Source organism: Columba livia, chromosome 2 (genome assembly GCF_036013475.1).
Source record: "Columba livia isolate bColLiv1 breed racing homer chromosome 2, bColLiv1.pat.W.v2, whole genome shotgun sequence".
In the NCBI taxonomy this organism is placed as follows: Eukaryota; Metazoa; Chordata; class Aves; order Columbiformes; family Columbidae; genus Columba; species Columba livia.
The window spans coordinates 29761404-29776342 of record NC_088603.1 but is presented as its reverse complement, the minus strand read 5'-3'; the positions used below and the strand labels follow the sequence as shown (position 1 = coordinate 29776342).

The window sequence follows — 14939 nt, the reverse complement described above, 5'->3', positions numbered from 1 at the left end:
GAACTTAAAAATATCAAGTAACATAAAAACAATTGTAGGTAATGGTAATTAGTAATCTGTTGAGTGCCTTGAATCCAGAAGGAAATGGGATCCAGAGATAAATTGTGTAACAATTAGTTATTAGTTATCAACTAATAACCATATCTTAAAGCAATTTTCTTTTAGATATTATTGAGAACAAGACTTTTATATTTGTAAACTCTTTTTTTTTTAAAGGGAGTTCAAGTGGCTGTTTTTCATGGTATATAGAAGAGCTTGTTTTGATATTTTATTCTTGTGGAATATTCTTGTGAAGTTTAATCATGTAAGATCCTTTTGTAAGTGCAATGAAATAAATTCTAGTAAGTATGAATTGCTTTTTATCCATTTCTGTTTGCCATATGATAGCATCAAAATAGGAGATTATTTTAATGTCATTAGAATTAATTAACATATATTTGGCAAATATAAATTATGGTCCAAGTCCTTGGTGAATTCCAAATTCTATGCAAATTGATATGCAATGAGTGGTATTTTACAAAGTACGATCTTCAAGACTTTTTCTGTTTGTGTCAGTCCCTGAAGTATAACGTGCAAGAATCACTAAGTAAAGTCCCACAGGAATTGTTTTGTTCTTTCCTGAAGCCAGGCATTCAGTGGCACCAAAAACAGATACAAAACAAACTTGATAGTGATCTGGAGTTATAACAATGTGAGGAAATGAAAAAGTATGAGAACGAAATGTTTGATTTCTTCATTTTGGTTAAGTATAGTAAAGGCAGAGGAAAAGGAGAGTTGCAATAAAATGCTCTATGTAAATGCTGAAGCAGAAGTTGGAGGACTGCACCTTTCTTTTATGTATGTTGACCTTAAGGGATGGTGATGTTTGTAAATTTTCACACTGGTGACGCTGTTTTCCCGTCTGCCAGCTATATATGCCTCCAAATAACAAAAAAGTTGGCAGATCTCATTTTCATACAGGGACGTATTTTACTCATTTTCTTTAAAGAAGTGGGCAAAGGATACAGTGGGCTGTAAATTATAGAAATGGAAATTCTCAGCATAGTGTCAGGAGTGAAATAATATCACTATGAAGGCTAGAAATAAAAATCTTCATCCCCTTCCCGTGTGAAGAACATGTATCATGGATGAAACATCATTTCTTTCATTGTGTTTACTTCCAATAGTTGCATCAGGATCAGAAAATTGGCTGTTGTTTAGGTCCGTCTTTAAAACATTCATTTTAACTCATGATCTTCTATTTATTAGAATAGTACACTGAGATACTTCTGGCAATCGAATTTTAATAGTCAGGTTTCTGTTTGCAAGTCAAATAACAGGATTTGTATTCTTGGTTATAAGTTTTGGGTGCTGGATTGGTGTAATGATTTTTCCTTGAGCAATCTGTTGCAGATTCTTGTGGTAAATGGCAGCAAATGACAGCCCTTCACTACATATGTGTTTCTTCTGAATGGTGTTTGTGGCACCACTATTTATTAGTGCAAGGATCAAAACTAGGTTGATAGCGTTTCTTTTTTTAACAGCAGCACAACGAGGGAGAACATCTGTCTCTCAGTTTCAGAAGGACAGGGAACTGCTGGAGAGAGTCCAGCGCAGGGCAACAAAGATGATTAAGGGCGTGGAGCATCTCCCTTATGAGGAAAGGCTGAGGGAGCTGGGGCTCTTTAGCTTGGAGAAGAGGAGACTGAGGGGTGACCTTATTAATGTTTACAAATATATAAAGGGTGAGTGTCACGAGGATGGAGCCAGGCTCTTCTCGGGGACAACCAATGATGGGACAAGGGGTAATGGGTTCAAACTGGAACACAAGAGATTCCACTTAAAATTGAGAAGAAACTTCTTCTCAGTGAGGGTGACAGAACACTGGAACAGGCTGCCCAGGGAGGTTGTGGAGTCTCCGATTCTGGAGACATTAAAAACCCGCCTGGACACATTCCTGTGTACCGTCATCTAGGTGTTCCTGCTCCAGCAGGGGGATTGGACTAGATGATCTTTTGAGGTCCTTTCCACTCCCTAACATTCTGTGATTCTGTGATCAGCTGTCTGTTGTATGAAATCACTAAATCGTTGGAGCTGCACTTAAGTCATAAGGGTTGGAACATGTCTTTCTGCTTTTGCAGACATTACTTCTCTTTTTTTAAATATGTCTGTCATGCAAGCCTTGGTAGACCTAATTGGCCTCAGTGTTGAAGTCTTAAGCATTTCAAGTTCAAGCTTAGGAAGTGAGCAGAATCTGAACTTTATCTTGTTGATATTTATTTCACATCTATCAAATAGGAAAAGCCGTAGAGAGTTACTGAACATGAACTGAATCTCATTCCTTAAATGTAAATTCATTTATTTTGAAATGTCAAGAATAGGCAATTCACCCTCTAGCACAGGGGTGTCCAACTCATTTTCACCGGGGGACACATCAGCCTTGCAGTTGCCTTCAAAGGGCTGAATGTAATTTTAGGACTGTATAAATGTAACTACTCCTACATTTCTGCCTAGGAGAAACTATTTTGGATGGTAAGGGCTTGTCAGCATTATGTTATAATGATGATAAACTTCATCAAATTTTGCTGAAATTTGCTTCATTTTAAAGTGTAGATGTTCAATCAAAAACCCAAATTTGTTTCTTTTGGCAATTCTACTGTGTGCATTACTAAAATTAATATGTTTGTATATATTCAACTGTTTTGTGGTGCTCATGTGAAACTCTTGGAGTGTTTACTTTAAATAACTGCCATTTATGTCGATGAAAAATAAACATTAACATGTGCATGAGATTTCCTCCCAGCTGCCTCATCTGAATATCTGCATACTAGAGTTCCTAATTGAATCCATAGAGCTTGGTCTAAAATTCTCTAAATTAGAGCAAATGTGTATCATGGTTTTTAACCCTGGTGTGTAGCTCAGCACTGTGCAGCCAGGCACTCACTCCCCCCAGGGAGGGGGAGAATCAGAAGGGCAAAAGTTAGAAAATTCCTACTTTAAGGTAAAGATAGGTAATAGGTAAAGCAAAACCTGTGTGCACAAGCAAAGCAGAACAACGAACTCATTCACTACTCCCCATGGGCAGGCAGGTGTTCAGCCATCTCCAGGACAGCAGGGCTCCATCACATGTAACAGTTACTTTGGAAGACAAATGCCATTGCTCCGAACATATCTCCTTCCTCCATGTCACCCAGCTTTTATTGCTGAGCGTGATGACATGTGGTCTGGGATATCCCTTGGGTCAGTTGGGGTCAGCTGTCCCAGCTGTGCCCCCTCCCAGCGTGCACCCCCAGCCTACTAGTTGGTGGGGTGGTGTGAGAAGCAGCAAAGGCTTTGATGCTGTGTGAACGCCGTTCAGCAATACATAAAACTTCCCTGTGTTATCAACACTATTTTCATCTCAGATCCAAAACATAGCCCCATACTTGTTACTATGAAGAAAATTGACTCTGTCCCAGCCAAAACCAGTACAATGTATTAGTTTAAAGAAATTGCCACTTCCTTGTAATACTGACAGAGATTTACTGTTGAATGGAGGTACCTAGCTCATATTGCCAATAAAGTAAAGTAAACCACAAAAGGCTGTTTCATTCTGTTTTGGAATGGACTTCTTGCTCCAAGTCCCTAACTTGGTCAGTGGTGGTCTGCTAACATACAGACTAGCGCTGCTTTCTGTGACAATACCAGGTAGCTTCTTATTTTAAACTTCCATCATGAAGAAAAATGTAAACCACTTTTGAAATGGGGGTTTTCAAATAGTCTTACCCACTGTCATGAGGGTGCAAAGGAGAATTGTTAATGCAGCTCTTTTACAGTAGTCAATATGAAACCATAAAGTTACAATTTAAATGTGGAGAGATACACTTTAGACAAAAAAGAAGCAGATTACATTTAAAGTTCTTTGCATTAAGTTTTAACTGCATATAGGTTTTTTGACCCTGATTTTGTTGTTGTTGTTGTTTGTTTGGTTGTTTTTTTTTTTTTTTACTAGTACAAGCTAAAACAGGGTAGAAAGATTTCAAATGAGATTAGATATAATCTCAGAATTTTCTCAGTGAAGCCAAATATGTGTGCAACTAAGGAAAAGGTGGTCCTTATTGTGGTCCATCTTCTTATATTTAACTTGTTCTTCTTGTCTGTGTCTTTCATAAGACAGAAGAGGGAGGTTATATTAGCAGTAAGACTGAGGATTTTCCTGAATTCCATAAAAGTCATTGGGACATAGAGCAAATGGAGCAGAAGAGAATGGCTAACAGTTATGATTTTTTTTTTCTGTTTAGCTGGCATATTTCTCCTAGCTAAGGAAACTTGGAGGTGTGATTATATAAATGCAGAATCATTCTGCCTTTCCTATTCATTACTTGATGCCAATGTGCTGTACTTAGTATAATATATTGGATTATGTTTATATCGAGTGGTTGCCTGGGCAAATTCATTTGTCAAAAAGTTGGACTTCTTTGATTTCAAGCCTCTGTAAAGATTTAATCTTAATCATTTGTGGTAGTAATGGCTGACAAGTAACAGACTGAAAATAAAAATCTCTTTCAGTTTATTTGGAAAAGTACCGGCAAGACTAAGCCATGATTCAGAGGAATGTTCTCTTAAATAAGAACTTTGAGATGGATGTAAGTAATGTGATCAGATGGCATAAATGGAAAAAAAGAATGAGAAGAGAAAAGGTTCAAAAGAGATGCCTGGCAGCAATTTTTCACAGAAACAAAAATGTGTGGAATGACCTTCCAGACACGATTATGCTATGGAGAGTTAAATAGTGGGCTATTCAGGAAAATTAGAAAGCATCCAGGGGCAAGTGGGGCACAGTAAGGTTTGAAATTTGTGGAGCCATTAAAATATGCTTATTGTCATATATTCTTAGATATATGGATATATTAATACTGAATTTACTGTTAGTTGTACGTAGTTTAGAACGCAACACACTGTCCATCTGTACCTTGTCCTTAGTGAATCATCGGGGAACTCACATGGGTAATTTGCTTAATTTTTGCCTTCTGACTTTTTATCTACTTATTTATAGGTTTCCTCTGAATTTGCTGCACAGAAGCTGCTTGTCCCCGTGCTATTGCTTTAGCATGCTGTGGAATCATGATGGTTGTGAAGTCTCTCCCTAGCACTGGAGAATGAAAGTTTACTGTGACCGAAAGGTGTGTTTAGTTTCTACTACTTACAACTTTTTAGACTTTCCTATCAACTCTTCAATACGTCTTACAGAAAATTTGAAACTTCTTTTAAATCAATAGAAGTTATCTTTGCTTAACCGAGACATGATTTGCAGATAGACCTACAATCTGCATAAAGCAATCCTACAAGCAGACTAAGAAAGCAGATGCAATTCTTATGTGCATAAAAGTAAGCTGCAGTTTCAGGTCTATAATTTTGTTCCAGTTATGAATATGTCTGAGTAAAGAAAACTGTCTAATTTGCTGTTGTGCACTTAGATTGTCTCCCAAGTCAAAAATTGATGGTTAAACTGTACAGTTCATCATAAGGAAATCTATATTTGAGTAACTTAGTTCTGACTAAAAAAGTAATCATGACAGCAGAAAAATGTCATTCTTCTGCAGCCTCTGCATACGTAGTTTGAGCATAAATCCTGCCGTGATCAAAGATGGAAAGATTAATTTCTGACCAGGAGATGAAAGATTATTTTCTCTGAAATAGTATGATTTTTAGTCAATTTGTGACCTTTGAGGGCAAAGCCAGGAGTTTTTTGTGGAGCCACTATTTTAACAGTCAAGAGTCTGACTAGGGTAGCAGTTTTGTATTAATTATATTTCAGTGAGTGAAAACCTTTTCAAGTCACTTTTACATGCTTGGTTCTAATTTATTTGCTTTTCCACTGTATATGACAGATCTGACCTCACAATAGCTCAGACACTTTTCATAATCAGAAGGCTGCAAGCCATTAATTTTTTAAAAAATTATTTGGTTTGATATAACAATTTTTGGACAAAATTCTATTAAAACTACAGTTATGGGAAAAAATGTGCCCTTGAATGCAGGTATGGCTGGATCGTCTACAAAGTACTAAAAAAAAAAATCCTCTCAAACATCCTTAACATTGTTTTTATATAAACTACATAAAATATGCAGTGCATATGATAGTGTAGGTGTTGCATTATTGACAGTTTTCTGAACAGACAAATAACTGCTGTCATTCAAAATTCATACCGGTAAATCCTGCAAAATATCAAAAACATAAAAATATTTATTTGTTATGAATCCTACATCTTGCATGTTGTGATGAATATTCTGTAGCTTCACTGTAATGATTTTTTAATTTTAGAAATAAGAAATAAAAGCTAAGTAAAATGTTATTGATAGCAATTGCATGTGAGCAATTGAAGATGAGATAACTAAAGAATGTTCAGGTATTATTAGGTATTAGGTATTATTATGAGAAATATGAGAAAAAGGAGGGAGTCATAGTCTTTTTGATTTCTGTATTGTATAAGAATAATTGGTTCATTATTGTAATTACATTCTTCATGGTATCAAGGTCAAACGACATAATAGTAGCAGTAGAGGAATGTATTTTTACTGATTCTGACAGATATTAACTGAGGAAATAAGAGTTTGATGGTGCTGAAAGGAGGCAGGTGAATATCAAACCCAGAGGACCTTCCCTGTATTTCATATTCTTTACAATCTGTGTTGAGAATTCCAAATTCAGCCATGGACTCTAACTCTAAAAGGACAGAAGGTTGCATCTCCTCCTTTTCCATTTCACTTCTTAAAATATGCTGTTTACAAGATAATTTTACAGTGGACTTTATATCTTTTTAATTGTAATTTAAAAAATTTACTTTTTTAACAGAGAAACATTATGTTCTCTTTTAAATGTTTACATTTTGAAACACTGAACTCTGCATTATTTATTCTGGTTCTAACAATTTTTCCTTGGTCATTAATGAAAGTCATTAATGGTTTTAGCAAAGGAGTGTTGGCTGTTTCTTGCCCTTGCCCCAGAAATCTTTAATAATAAGAAGCACCATTTATTTTGACTTGTTCAGTGGTAAAGAAGAAATAATTTAAAAGATTTATGCCAGTAGAACATGGAGATTATAGAATTAGCTTAATGTTGGTTCTAAAGCAAATAGATTATTAACTGGACAGTATTAATCGATATTTGAAGGCATTCTGATTAGTCCATACTACAAGCTCAATTTACTAGTAGAGAAGATATGATGACAAATGTGTTAAAAGAACTATGTTGAATAAGTGGTGCTGTTATTTTATACCATCCGTGGCAATGTAACACCATGTGAAGTATAAAGCCAAAACTTTACCAGCTGCATAAAGATGAGAATGTTTTGTTTGGTTTTTATGCAAAATTGTTGTTGTGGCAGTTAAGAAATATTTCTTCCCAAGTTCACCAATAATTCATTTTATTTTATCTAATTAAATTTTTTACATGTTAAGTAAACAATCTTGGATATAATTTTGAAATGAGAGTAAGGTTACAAAATGGAGCATTCAGAGTGCCAGTCTTAAATTACAAAAGCAATGAATTTTTCCTAAGCGTAAGTGGCTGATCTGATTTAGCTAAAACTTCATAAAAATGTCATCTCAATGGACATACCAAGTTTGAAAACATCATCTGAACATTTGGAAAATGTAAATGTGAGTTTAAAAATATCTCAGAATGGAAACAGTTTTGGGTTAATGAGGTAGAGTTCTGAATCTTTCACTGATACCTGCCCTCAGTTGATCTGTGTCAATGAAGGGAGAGCAATGATAGAGGAGTGGGGGGCACCCGGCTGCTGGGGTGTCGGGCACTGCTCCCAGCTCTGACCAGCACGGCAGCTGCAGGGTGGCTGGCTCGGGGACATTTTTGCGTGTTCGAACTAAGGCCATAGCAATGTGACGTGAATGCTGTAGTCTTATCCCTTAAAAGATGGACTGTTTGTTGAAGGCTTCCTTTTTTTCTGAAAAAAAAGTTGGATGTGTTTTACAGTGATTATAGCACTATAGTTTTCCTGTTACGAAAGATTTCATTTTTTTGTTGTGCCACAGAAGCACATCATAAATACCGTATGATCTGTAGTAGATTTATGGAAATGTTTGAATGTGGTTAAGCTAATTATTTCATCTGTGATCCCATGAGGGTTATTTTGTTGTTTTTGTCTTATGGGTGGTGGCGTGTAAAAGAAAGGAAAAGGAATGTTTTCTCACATGACCCAAAGAGAAGTTTAAAAATGGCTGAAATAGCTGGACATTTCTGTTAATACATATGTGTCTGTGTTTGGCTAAAATTGTGTCACTTAAACAGATTCACATTTTGAACTGTCAAAAAGAAAGCATTTGTGTTCCAGCTGGTAATTAACCCCTTTCTCAGCCTTGGCTACTCTGGCAGGGCATGTATTCTAGAGGGATGACCTGATCTGTCTTTTATCTTCTCTAATTGCCACTATAATTGAATGTATATGTCTATACCTACAGCAGTGGTTGTGGCTCCGTCATCCACTTCAGGAAGACGGGATTACTGAATCATACCCACCACTGCTAGCATTCGGGTGAAAACGGGATTTTACTCATATTTTGTAGGATTTCAAGGAGAGGAGAAGAAAGGACATCTTGGAGTTTTACTGCTGTATTGCTTTATTTTGCTTTTGCCTTTTTTATTTTTTTTTTTTCTCTCCAGTTTCTCTTGTTTATTCCCCCTGAGCCTGTGGCAGCTGGTGTTGCCTTTGCGCAGATTTGAGTGACATTTGGCAACACCTGCATCAATTCTCACTGCAAATATTTGTTTGTTACCTGCCCAGCAGCTAACCCTGCTCTACCACTTCTCAGTGAAGAAGAGTATCTCATATCCACCCATTAATCAGTGTAATCTGTTACTGGCCTTCTCCCATCAGTCCTGTGCCTTCACCCTGCTGACTTTTATTCCTGTTTTACCACTGCCTGTCAGGCATTGTGGAAACTTGGAGCACTCCCAGCATATACATCACATTATTTTTCAGTAGCTGGAAGGAAGAATTATATAGTGATCCATGGACATCTCTACAAGATACATTTAATGGATGGCCAGGCTGTCAAATGTTTGAAAGTGATGTAGGAGGAATGTTTCTTGCCAGTTTGAATAAGTATCAGAAAGCTGGGATTTGCAGCCAGTGTTCAGGTTCTCAACTTGCTGAGGGGGCAGCTGCCTGCCCGCAAGAACTATGGAACTAGAAATTAAACTGTCGCATGGCTGTGCTTGTAAAATTGTCAATATTTGCCTGCTGTGTTGATGACATTTTTTAGTCCTTCTTATAGATTGTTCCCTAATTATCCACTAGCTTGTGCATCTTCATGGGAATTAAATGTTTAATTTTTCAGAAAGAAAGGAAGAAATATTTCTCAGCCAACTGGGAGGAATTGGCAGCTGTGCCCAAACTCTTTGATATTGCTAAATCGGTTATTGAACTGAAATGGAAAGTCAGATTAAGGCTTATAAAAGTTGCATGATCATTTGATTTCCTTCTTTTTGGTGCAACATGTATGTGATATACAGCTCTGCTGAATCTTTACTCTGTATTTCATGTGGGTATCTAGAAATACGCTCCTTAAGCTGAGTCACATTTCCTTTGTCCTCACAATCTTTCATGAGCAATGCAATTAAAGAGCTCATGAAAAGTGGTATAGTAGTAAAATTTGGTTTAGGACAGCGTTTTAAACCCTAAAATAATGTATCTGAGGTGTACACTGTGGCAGCATAAAAAGCCCATAGAGAAAACCATAAGTATTTTTAAAAGTATACAGCTGCTGTAATATGTGTGCTGATTGTATGCTACTCTTACACCTCTTAAAAACATTTCCCCATATACATAGCTACTTTGGGTAAGACGGGAACTTTTAGGGTTTTAAGTAAGATGTGAGTTAATACCTGAATTTTGGCACCAAAACCAGTATAGACCATTGGTTCGTTCTGTGATACAGTTCTGATGCTTATAAAATCATGATTTTTCTAGTTTTGATAAGTGCCTTAACTTTGCTCCAAAGTGAAAAATATAGATGGTTGGAAAAGATCTCAGTTGGAATAATTTTCACTAAAAGGAGAAGAGTCTTTAATGGGGATGGCAGAAAGCCTGGCACAGGGTTGTTCCTGCCAGATACAAGAAAGTATTAGAGTGAGGTTTTAATGGAGAATACATTTAATTAAATAGGACATTTTTGCAACAGCTACAAAAATAGGACTTCAGAAATCAAGGAAATGGGCAAAATCAAAACTGGTACTTTGCTTTTTTCATCTGTATATGTAAGATCTCAGTCTTCTAGTGTATCAGAGCCTGTCACATTAGGAAAGGAGTTCCCACATACCTGGCACTAGTGACACAGCAGCCAGCAATCTGAAATTGCTTTTTCAGTAACAATGGCTCTTAATGAATAAATTGGTACTTCTCACTACTCTGTTTCTCTTTGTGGTACACATACTATTTAGAGAACATGTTGATGTAATAAGTAACAATTATTTTTCCAGTCCTTGGTTGTATTATAAACTATCCAGGCTGGCTGAAAAACAGGGAGTCTGAAAATCTGGAAGTTGTTTCTAAGAATGTGTGGCGACTTGTAGACGTTTTAATTAACGAATTGAAATCTCCATCTTTGTCTTCTCAGAAATGTGTCTGGATTAATTAATGATGTAAAACACAGTAAAATAAATTTGTAACTTAATTCCTATGGAAAAACTCTAGACTAAGAATGATTTCTGATTCACTACACTTGCACCACTTTCTAGGTTTTGAATGACATTTTCGGTTACAAAGTGACTCCTCGGAAATACCATAAAATGAGAGAAGCTTAAGGGCAAGTTGGGCTGTTAGTGAATGATGATACTTCTATCTGGCAGTTCAGTCAGCTTGAATAATACAAGGTTTATGTGATTTATTACCTTAAAATGCTGAAATAGTATCTACTAATACAAATGTTTCCATTAAAAAATATAGGGAACTTACTAAAATGGAAGAGATAATGTTTTATTAATCTTTCATCTTGGTTTTATATTCTTGTGCCCTGCAGCTCTAGTGCAGCAGCTATAAGTCCAAATGCAAATAACAACTTGCTTAATGGGGTAATTAAAGACAGTGGAGAAAAGTTACGTAACAGATACTTACTAAGTGTAAAACACATTCAGGCCATACCAAATGATATGTTAAACTGTGGAATTGTCTCCTGAGGATGGAAAGACACTGCATACCACTTCTTGAATAGTTCTTTTTGTAAAGTAGGATGTGAAGTAAAGTGGCCCTTTCTTAGTTATGCAGATTCTGAATTATTTTTGTTCATTTTACTTGAGCAGGATAATTTAACATTTTTTCCCATTATTAAGCCAGCTTCCCCATATAGTTAAAAAACAATGTATTGAAATACTGATTAGCAGATGTATTGCCAGGAAGACCATTATGTAAAAACAGTTTTTAAGCAAATTAATTTGTCTTCTGATTATGTCCAGCATTAGTCTGTACAGCTTTGTATAGAACATCCTGAATGTAATTGAGGACAGAATCCAAGGACATAGTGCTAATGCATTGTGTTTAGTGGGAGAAACAAAAACTTCATGTTTAACGTGTTCAGAAATTGAAGACTTTTGTTTCAAAACTACAGGTTTTTGAAAGAGGACTTTGTCTTTTTAAAACTAGTATGCAGCATTCTGGGACAGCTTCTAATACACTACGTTTCTCGAATTTTTACAGTGGTGTAATATTTGGGCTACTCACTGGAGTTTTCATTTACTAACAAAGTGTGAAATTCAAGTGTAATTAGCAGTGTAACCTTAGTGATAAGGTTATAAATATATAGAATTCAATACACATTTGAAAAGAGCTTTCTTACATTTTAAATAAAATTTGGAAGGTGTGCTCTGATGGCATATGACACTGTCGTTTTGCAGCTCATACCAGATCATTTTAGATTGGATTCAGCTTGTTTTAGTCCTAAACTATCAATGCTCCAGGTCCATCTCTCAGGGAGAAAAGTAATTGCTACCAAGGTTTGTGCTTGGCTGTTGTAGTGATGCTTCTCTTGCTAGTAGGATCACACCTGCATAATTAGTCTCACACACAAGGCAGAATGTAATTGGCGTAATGAAATCTTTGATCAGTACTCTCCAGTTACTGCCTCTGCTGGGAATTGCATGACCTGTGATATTTAAACCTTTATTATAATTCTAAGTGTTCTTTTCTTGGTCTGCGTAGGTTGAGAAGTATATACCCAGCACTGACAATCTCTACTTGCTAAACTTCAAACTATTCTAGCTTGAAAGAATATAATGATAGTCCTTCTTAGGGAATACACAGTCAATTTTAATTTTTTTTTGATTGCAGGTCTTGTGTGTTTTTTATTTGTTTGTTTGAACATCTTGTTATTCACCTCTCCATAAAAATAATTCAAGCAAAACAAAACCCCAAATCATTACCTCAAGCATCACCCTGAGGAGTATGTTTGGTTGTAGAATAACTAGATTAATCTAGTAATAATCAAATAAAATATGGTCTTTCAATTGAAAGTGCTAAAATAAAGCACAGGCATTACTCTCATAAACTATATGTTTAAGGCGAAAATTTTAATTGCAAAACCTTTTATGAACATTACAGAAACATTCCAGAAGGCATAGTTTTATTTTTTATGGACTCTCTATAATTTTATTTTGTTACTCTAGGAAAAATAGGGTTGTGGTTTTCTCTTACTTGTGGAGAGTGTGGTTGGTGAGAGAGTGCAAACAGATTTTTTTTCAGTACTGATGCACTTCTTGCTGTGTTATATGTGTGTTTCTTCTCTGCCTCCTGGGAAATTTTGTGTTGTTTTGTCTGTTCTCCTTCATGAACACAGAAGGTAAGTCTGCATTTCTTAAAAAAACAAAAAGACTTTCACAGATAAATTCTTGATTACATAAGTTTATTAATTGAGCTGATTCCTCCATTACAACATAATTACTAGTTAAGATGTTAAATTAATTTAAAATGATGTGGTACATTGTCCCCACTTCACAATTTTTCTAGGTTTACTTATTTTCTTCCACATTTTTCTTCTGGAGTTTGGCTCGGAGTTTCTTCATGCATGGAACTAAACTTGTTTTGAAAATATATTATCGAAATATTATTTCTGATGTATAAAATCTTATCTCATAGAAGACAGCAAGATACTTCCAGTCTAACACTAACAGTCTAACAGTAGCGATTCACAAAGATGGGTGCTGTTGTTAATCCAGAATGGTGAACTGCATGTACATTTCATCTGGTATTATTTCAGCCGGACACACTTCTAAAAACCATGTCACACTGTGATTGTTTTAAAGTTACATCATATTGTGTGCATGTCCAAAATCACCAGTATGTATACTTTAGTTTAATGTTTATAAAATTAATGAGTACTTAACTGTGACCATTTTTAGTCACGTATAGTATTAGATACCGTAGCTGAAATGTTCCAGCAGTTGATTTTTTTTTCTTTTTTTAGTTCTTTAGTTTAGTTTTTTAGTATCTTCAGTGCTTTCAGTGTACCCCCTCACCATCACAGCTGAACACATATGAAAAAGCCAAAAGTTTTACAAGATAACAGCTAAATGCTTATAGTAACATTAATAAAAAATAATAAATTTTTGCTTGATGGGACATATTTTTACAGCGAAGTACATTGACTGACACTTCCTGTCTAACTTATCTGTAATTATGTTAAATATGTTGTGCATCTGTTCTAAAGTGTTTTAAGGTTATTTGATAAAGATGAGTGTAATAAACAGCCAGGCTTTGATACGACATGTGAAGCAGCCTATGATTCTATAAGAAATCCCTGGTGAATTTCTAAACAGAAGTTTAACATCCCACATTAGCAATAAAAATATGAAGAAAAATGCATCAAATGGATTAAAAAACTGTTAATGGTCACACTGCAAAAACAAATAACTGGGGTCATTATTTAATTGTGTTGTTTCTTTTGAAACACCCCATTTTTAGGAAACACTAATGTTTTATGTTTTACATAGTAGTCTCAGTTTCAAAATCAGTGCCAGTGAAACTTGCAGCTGATAACTTTTATTTTTTTAGAGTGTCAGAACAGAGCAGTCCTGGGAATAATCTAGACTGGCTGGTAATATGGATTTATGCAGGCAAAGTCTGACTTGATCAGACCACAGTCCAATGGTACATTTAGAAACAAGAAGTGCAGATCATGTTCTCAGAAAGGTCCTGGGTCCTTGACTGGGCAAAACACTGACTCTAGAGAGGAATTAAGGAGTCAGAGCAGAAAAGGTAACTTCTCATGAGCTCCTGGTTTCATAGAGATTAGTTTAGTCTCTGGCTGTGAAATAGTACAGGAAAGACTAAAAGTCAGTATTTAGTAGAAAGGCTAAAAGACTTGTTCTTTAATCTGTGAAACTGATACTGGAATAATTGTTAGTGATTCTTGTTGATAGTTTAAAAGATACAGAAGAGCAGGAGAAGATGTAAAAAGAAAAAAAAAAGACACATAAATATTGCTTGAGGAAACTTAGCAAAGAAAGCCATTTATTTCATTGACAACAATCTTGAGTATTACTAGGAGTAAGATGCATAAAACCCTTCAGAGGGGGAATAAATATTGGATGTTAAACATAGTCTGCTAAAGTAGATATATTTCTGAAAGACACACATTAGAAAATATATCATATTTACTCATTCAGAAATATTTGGGGAAGTTTAAGGTTGTGTAATAACCCAGCAAAATCTTCTGACCCTGTGAACCCTAGAAACCTGTAAAACTCTAGGGAAACTGTTATTTTGCATATAGTCAGAGATACTGTGTGAGCAGTGAAAGTATCCCGTTATAGTCCACCTCTGTTGTGGTGGCCACAGATAAGCAAGGTTGAGATTCCATAATGCTGGCTTCTCTTCATTTTGAGGTGTTTGATTTTTAGTTATTTAATGATTATTTCAGTATTATCATTGTCTTCTTAAAAATAGTTGTTAGGGTTTGTTTTTGGGGCT

General features: G+C 35.6%; 1 protein-coding gene across 4 annotated transcripts in view; it reads left to right on the top strand.

Moving 5' to 3' along the window:
- THSD7A (thrombospondin type 1 domain containing 7A) overlaps window positions 1–14939 on the top strand; it is a 282459-nt gene that overhangs the window by 38449 nt on the left and 229071 nt on the right. For 3 of the 4 annotated variants that reach the window (XM_065051176.1, XM_065051177.1, XM_065051174.1), the window contains exon 2: window positions 5015–5141. The exons of the other annotated variant lie outside the window; for it this stretch is intronic. The gene's annotated coding sequence lies outside the window, so the exon portion shown is untranslated. The remainder of the gene's footprint in view (window positions 1–5014; window positions 5142–14939) is intronic. 4 annotated transcript variants of the gene reach the window in all.